This window comes from Callorhinus ursinus, unplaced genomic scaffold, assembly GCF_003265705.2.
Source record: "Callorhinus ursinus isolate GAN/ISIS: 27379988/994484 unplaced genomic scaffold, GSC_fseal_2.0 scaffold135, whole genome shotgun sequence".
Classification (NCBI taxonomy): Eukaryota; Metazoa; Chordata; class Mammalia; order Carnivora; family Otariidae; genus Callorhinus; species Callorhinus ursinus.
In genome coordinates this window covers 19,836-29,145 of record NW_027397197.1, presented here as the reverse complement: position 1 = coordinate 29,145, position 9,310 = coordinate 19,836, and the positions used below count along the sequence as shown (strand labels likewise).

The following is a 9,310-nucleotide window of genomic DNA, read 5'->3' as shown; positions in this document are numbered from 1 at the left end:
CTTCTGAGCTGTCGGGAAGGTGAGCCCCACATGGCTGAACCTGGCTGTGAGACCTCTTCTGAGGAAAGCCTCAGCACCGAGGAGCCGATAGCAGGGGATCCGATGAACCCGAAGCAGACGCCGCCTAGGCGCGGAGACTGCCGCCGTGGCCGTGCCGCGGCTACCACCGCCTTGTCAGCCACCGCCGCCGCCACTGCTCCGACAGTTTCGCCACCTACTTCGCCAGGGTTCTGAAGCATGTGCACGAGGGCCTCAGCCTCTCACAGGAGGCCGTGAGTGTCATGGATTCGTTCGTCAAGGATATCTTCGAGCTCATGCCCGAGGAGGCCTCTCGCCTTGCCCGCTTCACCAAGCGCTCCACCATCACCACCAGGGAGATCCAGACAGCTGTGCGCCTGCTGCAGCCTGGGGAGATTGGCAAGCACGCCGTGTCCGAGGCCGTGAAGGCCGTCATCAGGTTCTACGGATGCAAATGAGCTGCCTCCAGACCGCCTGACCACCTCGCAAACCAAAGGCTCTTTTCAGAGCCACGTCACTTGGCACAAGAGACCTGTAACTCTCCAGAGACCCGCCTACTCTAGTGTTTGGACCTGTGCCATTTTGCCTGCTCTTAAAACACCTTTACCGTGAGCAAGTCCACTTTAATATATGTGTGTGGTGCAGTTATGTTTTCCTTGACCATGTCACATTTCATCACGTTCCTACGTGGCCCAGTCCTTCAGGTCAGCGTCTCCGCGACTCTTTAGGGTCACAGCTGGGTACACAATAATTTTACTTCCCTTTTGTATTCTCCTTCTCCCACTTGTTTCGAATACTATCATATAGAGAATTTCCGAGTGTGTTGATACAGCAAGAAGTGAAGCACTGTAGCAGATACAAAACTCACCCTTAGCCCATTCACATTCCCTCAACATATCCCCTCATCCTAATTCAGTTAAATACATAAAAGTGGACCCAAACACCGTGCAGAAAACTCAACCTATCTAGAACTGTGCCCTAGTCAAGCTCCCGACCTTGTGAAAGCCTACTTTAGGTGATTACCCTAACAAAAATAAATAAAATTTAAAAAATGGCCTACCTTAATTCAATAAAATTTTATCTGAATCTGTGCCTTGGTAGCATGCCATCTTTCCCTTTGACGCAAAAGGCTTCCTGCCCTGCACTTATGCCTGGATGACAGGGTCATCCAATGAGAGCAGCTGTGCTCCAAGCCTCCGCTGGCCGCAACCAATAAGCAACTGGCAACGCAGGATCCATGGCCATTGGCCGAAAGGGGGGTGGGGTGACCAAGGCTGAACCAATAATAGCCTTCCTGTGCCTGGAGATTGAGGGGCAAGGTGGTGTGATCTTCAACATGTCTGCCTGTGGGTTTCTGTTGAAGAGCTTCCTTTGAACCAGGGTGGTTGAAGTGTCAACATGTAGATGTCACAGTGGGACCTGTCCCTATCACGCTGCATCAAAGTAAGAGGATCCATGGCAATTAAGAGAACTAAGGTGACTCCTTCCTCTATCTCCAGTAATTTAATGGGGAGGAGGACTTAGGGTAATGGTAATGCACTCTAACACTAATTGTGATTTTCTTCTTGGTGCATGGGCTTTTTCCCTTCTTTGTTTCCTTTTCCTATAGGTACATGCTGAATTTGAAAGTGGTTGGTGATTATCCAAGTGCTTTCCATTTAATTGATTTCCAGCTTCCTATATATCTGTGAAGGGAGAACACACTGTGGGACTGGGGTGGGGGGACTTCAATCCCTTGAAATTTGTTACAGGTTGCATGAAAATAATATCTACTCACATGGTCTTCCCTCTGTGAGTGTCTGTGACTCCAAATGTCTCCTTTTCCTAAGGACAACAGTCCTATTGGGTGAGGCCTAACTTAATGACTTCACCTGCACACGACCACCAGGGTAATGCCAGGGTAGTAGTCTACCATCAACTAAGGTCACATTTAGAAGAACGAGGGATCAGGAATACAACATATCAATTATGGGAGGACAAAGTTCAACCCATAAGAGTCAGGCCTCTGGCCCCCAAAATTCATGTCTTCAAGACCACACTGCATTCATCCTATGTGAATGTCACCAAAAGTCTTCACCCATTCCAGCATCAATGCAAAGGCCAAATTTCATCTAAACATCCTCTACACCAGATGAGGGTGCATTTCCATCTGTGATTAATGCTGAGGCGTAATTCCTGCCCAGCTGAGAATGTGTGACAGGAGACAAGAAGTTACCTGCTTCCAAAACACAATGGACGGACAGGCACAGGACAGTCATTACTATTCCAAAATCTAGGTATTGGAAAGAGAAACAAGGGTTCGTGGGCCCAGAGCAAGTTTGGGTCCTAGTAGGAAACATTATATTAGATCATGAGGATGGAAAAGAATCCTCTCTGGCTCTAGGCCCCGAGCTCTGCTCCCACAAGGGGTGGTAGCCCCACACTCTCTGCCATGGGAAGTGGCGGCCTCCCACCTATCCAGGGCTGCTGCAGTACCTTCTTCTGAAGGCCAGGTGTTCCTAAACTTTGGAACCCAGGAGCCAGCCTTTGTCTCAGGAATCAAGGTGAAGATGGCTCTACAGATCCTGGCATTGCGCCTCTGGGTCTGTAGTGGCAGTGGCAGCCCTGCCAGTCACTGAACCTTCTGTGGGGTCATTTGCCCGCTTTCCTGAAGAATAGTCGATGTTCCCACTGAGATTAGCTGTGGGACCTTTTCTCGCCTGCCAAATCCCAGTTGTCCCAACAGTTTTCCTTCGTGTTGTCTGTCCCATCTCTTTCCCTTGAGTTCCGGCTAACCACCTTTCAGCCAGCATCAAATTCTCAGAATAAGACACCTGTTGGCATTCCCTACATTCCAAAGGGTTCAAGCTATCGCACAGTGGGGTTCTCCACACGTTTCTCTTGCATAACCGTATCTCCATTCCTGGCTTCTGTTGAGATGGTCGATTGGACCCACGTGTCACATGCCTAAGCTCCCAACTGATCGTTTTCCAGGCACACCCTTGCCCCTTTTTCCAAAGCAGGCTACCTGGTTAGGCTGAGAAGGTTGCAAATCATCGCGTGCTAGTTTCATCTCATTTCACGCTACCTTCTTCAATTTACGTCTCTCCTCTGGCATTTACTATGAGCAGCAAGGGGAGACCAGGCCATGCCTTCAACCCTGTGCTTGCATATCTCCTCAGCTTATCTGTCCCAGCTCATCGTGTGAACATTCTAGTCTTCACCAAACACAAAACACTGGCACATGCTGTCGGCAAATACTCTGTCACCTGATAACAAAGATGGCCATTTCTCAAGTTTCCAATAACATGCCTCTAATTTCCATCTGCTATCTCAGCAGAAGCACCCTTCTCACTCACATTTCTAGCAACGTAATTTTCATGATGCTCTATGTATTCTCTAAGATGATAAAGTCTTTCCCATAGCTCTCCTCTTTTCTGTATGAGCCCTCACCTGAAGTACACTTCATGTCCATATTTCATCCAACAGTCCCCCAAAGCAATCTCAGCTTGTTCTGTCATGTATCTCAAAACGCTACCATCCTTACCCATTACCCAGTTTCTTCCCCTGCGCCCACATTACCCAGTTTCAGAGCCACTCCCAACTCCCTAAGTCTTTGTTACAACATTATCCCACTTCCGGAATAAAAATCTGCATGAGTGTGCTAAATCTATCCTTACAAAGTACCACAGACTGCAGAGCTTAACAGAAATGTATTGTCTCACAGTTCTGGAGGTTAGAATTCCAAATCAAGGGTTATGGGCCAGGTTACTTCCTTCTGAGATGTGTGAGGCAAGAATCAGATCCTGGTCCCTCTCTCTTGGACTCTTACATTACTGACTTTTCCCATTGTTTTGTTTTGTTTTGTTTTGTTTTTCCACATTTTCTTTTCTATGTGCATGTCTCTGTGTTAACATCCCCCCCTTTTATACAGGCAAAAGTCATTTTGGATTAGTGTCCGAACGAAAGAGGGGATTTTAGCTTGATTGCCTCATTAATGATTTTATCTCCAAATATGATCCCATTGGAGGTCCTGGGTGTTAAGGATGTCTTCATATGATTTTGGTGCAGATGGGGGGTGGGGTGGGGGATAGAACAACCCATGTGAGATAGGAAACCCGAGCTGTACATGGGCACATGCACTGCTTCTTCCATCGTATCGATTACTAGTTGTCCCGTTAGAGAAGTGAGGTGATCTCATTCACCACCCTTTTCTTCAAGACGGTATTAATGTTCCTTAATTTTATTGTATTTTTTACATTTCTAGCTTCCTATCTCTGCAAAAGTGAATATACTCTGATTTCAATTTTTAGGAATTGATTACGGTATTTTTGGCAATCCACATTTGGTCGATATTTTGAGAATGGCATTTTTACTCTTGAAATACTTTGTAAATGCCCATGTGAACGATGACATTCCCTGCCAAACAAATCTGGATGATCTCAAAAATCCAAAAACTTTCCTTAGCCCATCAGAAGTGCCCCAGGAACCTCCTGGATTGTCACATCACAAAACTTATTTAGCTATGGCAGAACAATATGACTTCCAGAAAAATAGGGTGGGCAGTTCCAGAAAACGAAGGATACCAGAGAAGGCTTTTGTGTGTAGCAAAGACGTGAAGGGGTGCAATGCCTCTTCCATCACTAGGTGCCAAGTCTGGGTTTTTTGTTGTTGTTTTGTTGTTTGTTAGGTCCAATGTAGAAGAACTCGGATGAGCCATTATAACTCCAGGGCTGTCCTTGGGATCATTACAGTAAGAATTTAGGATCAGTGGCCACCCTCGTAAGGTTTATTGCTTATTGTTTCTCTGGAATATTTGAAAAATCCAGTCAGAGGATTTGGAAAAGTACGGAATTCATTCTGTAAGGCCAGTGGGAAACATTCCCGGGAATTCAACAACCAGTAAATTGTCCTTGGTAGTGCCCCAAGATGGGGAAAAATATTTGGGGAGCTAAAGGCTCTTCACCACCATGGCCCTTTTCAAAGATACAGCGGTGAGCCTCTTTGCATAAACAGCATTCCACTGAGGCACTTCCTTTCTGTCATGCTCACTGCTGCTGTTTCAAAGTCCATCTGTTTGTTCATGTGACACACGAAGGTTTTCCATCTTGCTCTTACGTACCGGTCTCATATGTATCGTTTTATGTGAGAAGTCATGTTAAGAAATAGAATCTGTTAGGACAGTTTGACACTCCTTTGGGTGTTTTGCTCCGTAGTTTCAGAAATCAAATAGGAGCATGAGTAAAACAACACTGAATGCACCACATAGACCATGAAGACTGGGAGTGTGAAGGTGTGTGACAGATACAAACTCAAGATGCAGTGAGGGAAAATGGATGTTGAAGCCTAGACAATATGGAAATGAGTACCCCTGATGACTTCTGACGGCAACTGAGGACACAGGGCATCCAGTGAGCATTCATTCTCTAATAGTGTGGTTAATGGTAAAGACTGATTGAGAGAAGTGGATTTGTCACTTAACTAACAAATTATAAGCAACAACCCTGGGAAACTAGTAGTAGTAATTCTACCGTCCCCAATCAAACTTTTTTAAAAAGATTTATTTATTTATTTGATGGAGAGTGAGATTGCGAGAATGAGGACAAGTAGGCAGAGCGGAAGGCAGAGGGAGAGGACAAGCAGGCTCCCCACTGAGCAGAGAGCCTGATGAGGGGCCCAATTCCAGGACCCTGGGATCATGACGTGAGCCAAAGGCAGCTGCTTAAACAACGCAGCCCCCACGTGCCCCCCCAATCCAACTTTCTCAACATTACTTTTGTTATGGAATTCATGGAAAAACAGAAGACAGGACCCAAACTCAGTACAGAAATCGCTAAATCAGAAAGTTCAGGAAACAATTCCTATTCCAGGCTCCCTCGTAACTGGAGCTAACTCTTTAAGTAGGCCAGATTTAGCCGATTCTATTCTTCCCAAGCCTGTAATCTTTTCTTGTGGAAATCACAAACCTTCAGGACTTGCAGATCGGCTTCATGAGGATGATGGAGGCTTCTAGTCAAGGCAACTCAAGCCTCAGTCAGCTGTGAGTTAGCCAATCAGAGATGTGCAGCCGCTGACCCGCAGCATTGGGCCTAGTGTGCGGTCAGGTGTCTCAGGCTGAAGCAGTAAGGGTCTTACTGGGTACTCAGCCTCTGCGATTGAGTGGGAAATTGGAATTATACTTTACCTGTTGTTTGTTTCTTTGTTTGACTAATTGTATGCTTTTAACCATGAGGAGAAGGATATGAATCCAGGCCTGTGCATGGATGACTTTCTCACCACTTGCATCAGGTCAGAGGAGAATTGCTCAGATTAATAGTAGTAAAACGATTTTCCTTGATGCCGACCATGTATCTGAACTCAGGCTATTTGAATATACACTTTGTTGTTGTTGTTGTTGTTGTTGTTTACCTCTTGCTACATGGGCCTGAGCAAGTAAGACCCATCGCATTACATACTCGGCTTTGCGTGAAGTGGTGCTTTAATGACTACAGACTTTGAGAAAACTGGACTGTTTCCTACTGAGAAAAGGAGATGCTAATGAAACTTCTATTCCCGGTCCTTAGTTCTGAGTCAGGGGGAAAAAAAAATTCCCTGAGAATGTGCATTCACAAGAGTGTCCTTGTGTAGCTCTGGGTTTCAGGTTAGCACTGCCAGCTTGATGCCAACAGTTCGTGGTCAGAAACCCAGACACATGGCAAATGCACTTCTAATCCTTCCTAGGGGAGTAACCTTAATTGAGGTTGTTACAGGATTCCTGCAGATAAAGTCCTCCTACACAAGCACACAATCCCAAAACAAGCCGTCCCTCTCAAAATCAAACAAGAAACCAAAGTGGAAAGTTCTAAAGTATTATTACCAAATGCCAACTTCCAAACACGGTTAAAACGTTTATATAAATAATTACAAGAGGGACGTCTGGGTGGCTCCGTCGGTTCAGCATCTGCCTTCAACTCCAATCATGATCCCACTTTCCTAGGATCGAGTCCCACATCGCGCTCCCTACTGAGCGAGGAGCCTGCTTGTCCCTCTGCCTGTCGCTCCCCTTGCTGGTTCGCTCTCTCTCTCTGACACATGAATAAGTAACATCTTTAAAAAATAATTACAAGAGATGTAAAATGAGAGTAGGAAGCAACTCGTTATCAAAAATGTCTTCAATGGTTTCCTAGTCTTGAAAATAGTAGCTGCTAGAGTAAAAGATTCACCAAAGTTTACAGAGCAAAGGACACATACCAGAGAGAGATAATGGGTGAATAGAAGAGAGGTGAAAGGAGTAAGACAGAATGCCTCATAGAAGGATAAATACAAAAATGGGATGGAAGTGAGGCAGAGACTTAAGGAATGGGGTAAGTAGTTATTAAGTGCATCTCAGCGGCATTCCAGAAGCAGAAACTTGGATGAATTTTGGAAGAATAATATTCAAAGACAAATGTCTGGTAATTTCCCCAAATTTAAGGCAGCCATGACATCCCGGATTCAGGAAGCACACGTGGATGCATTGTAGTAAAGCCAGGATATAAGCATAGAGAGCAAGATAGCAGACAACAGGGCACGGTGCCTAAAAATGGAATCCCAAATAATGTGATAACATACCTCTTTTCACCAAGAAATGGAAGCCAAAAGCTAGTGCTGAGAGAAAGCCACTGTCAAACTACAGTTGCCTGGGTGGCCAGAGTATCATTTGATAATGAGGCTATCATAGATATGAAGATGTTCCAACCAGCACTCTCCTCAAAGACAGACTCTGCTTCAGCTGCTGAGAATGCAGTCAGCTGGCAGTCCTCAGACTTTAGTCCTTTTAGGGGCTCCCTCAACTACAGAGAGCTGCCATGTCCGAGCTCTGGGACTTCCCCTGATGGCCACATCCAATGTCTGATCAACAAGAGTTGAGTAATATAGGTCCCTGTGGTGGTTTCGTAGACAATTTGTGTAAATTGGTGTTTAGTTTAGTTTAGTTTTGTTTTGTTTTCCAGCCAAGAACACTTATATTTGGTCAGCAATTCTAGTGTTCGGGTATTGTTTTTTCTACCTAACTACTGTTAAGAAAACAATTTTAAACTTGGCAAATTCTGATAAAAACACTAAAAACCGTTCTGGTGTTTTTATCTGTATGACTACCTCTTTGTGTGCTGTGTTTGGAGACTATGGTCTTTGCCATTTCTCCTGAGGGTCTCGGTCAGAACTCGGGGCAGGGGCTCGTCAATTATGTCTCTTGATTTGCGCCAGCACTCTGCTGGCCATGCGAGACATCCTGCCCAAGCCATAGTGGCTTAGCCCAGGACAACAGTCCATTCTGAATGGTAGGAGAAATGGCCCCAAATTGGCCAGTCATTCCTCTGGAACTAGGGGCCTGGGATATGGAGGTCAGACTGTCTCAGTAAGCCAAAGCTGAAAAGCCTACAATTTTGGTGCTTCTGGTGAAGTCTTCCCGAATCTCCCATGCCGGGGCATCAGTGAACACGTGTTGTTGGTTGACCTTTCTTCTCACTGGCGTGTTTTTGTAGTATTTCTGAGAGAGGCAACAGGAAGGTTAATACCAACTCTGATTAGTTGATACGATGCCTGGAAAGCCAGAAGAGGGGAAAGGATCTTCAGGGGGACCCATCTGTGCTAGCTGCAGGTTCCAGGCTGTCAGGAGGAAGAGGACTTTGCAGTACACTGGGAATGGGCCCTCTGGGACTCGTCCTCTCCCTCTCCTCTCCTGTAGTAACACCTGTTGGGTTAGGCTGAGCAGCTGACAATGATAGTAGTGACTTGGAAAATTAAGTAAACCGGTCCTGACAAACTGGCCTGCGTGCCCAGGCCTGTTCTGATTTATTTGTGAGTAGTGGTTTTGCCATCTGTGAAGATCAGCATCTGGTTGCTTGGCAAGAAAAAAGATAGGGTGTGCCAGTGACTGTGACAGAATGGAGGCTCGCTGGGGATTCGTGGCTGCTTGACTTTCTCTCCATTCTACTCTGGGCACTAGTGGGCACTAGGTCTTGTCCCACCAGGGCAGGCCAGGCACGCACATGAGAGCTCTGCTTGAGAATTTCTGGGATCTCCGGTTATCTCTTGTGGACACACCTGAAGGATCCCAGGGCCCCAGGGATTTCAGTAGTTCCACAGACAACCACCCCAATCTCATATCCTCACCTCTTGCTCTTGTGCAGAAAACATGGGGAAATAAATTCAGCTCTGGTTTATCCCATTCTGCTGGCCTTTCCTTACAGCGTTTAGAAACAGGCACCACCAGGAGCTATTATGAGATGTGTAATTACTTATGACCAGTTGAAATCCCCCCCAACTTCTTAATTGTAACTTAATATACTATCTT

At 45.9% G+C, this 9,310-nt stretch overlaps 1 pseudogene; it reads left to right on the top strand.

The window, feature by feature from the left end:
• Positions 1-30: 30 nt before the first annotated feature.
• LOC112815865 (histone H2B, gonadal-like) lies at positions 31-476 on the top strand (annotated as a pseudogene).
• Positions 477-9,310: the final 8,834 nt, after the last annotated feature.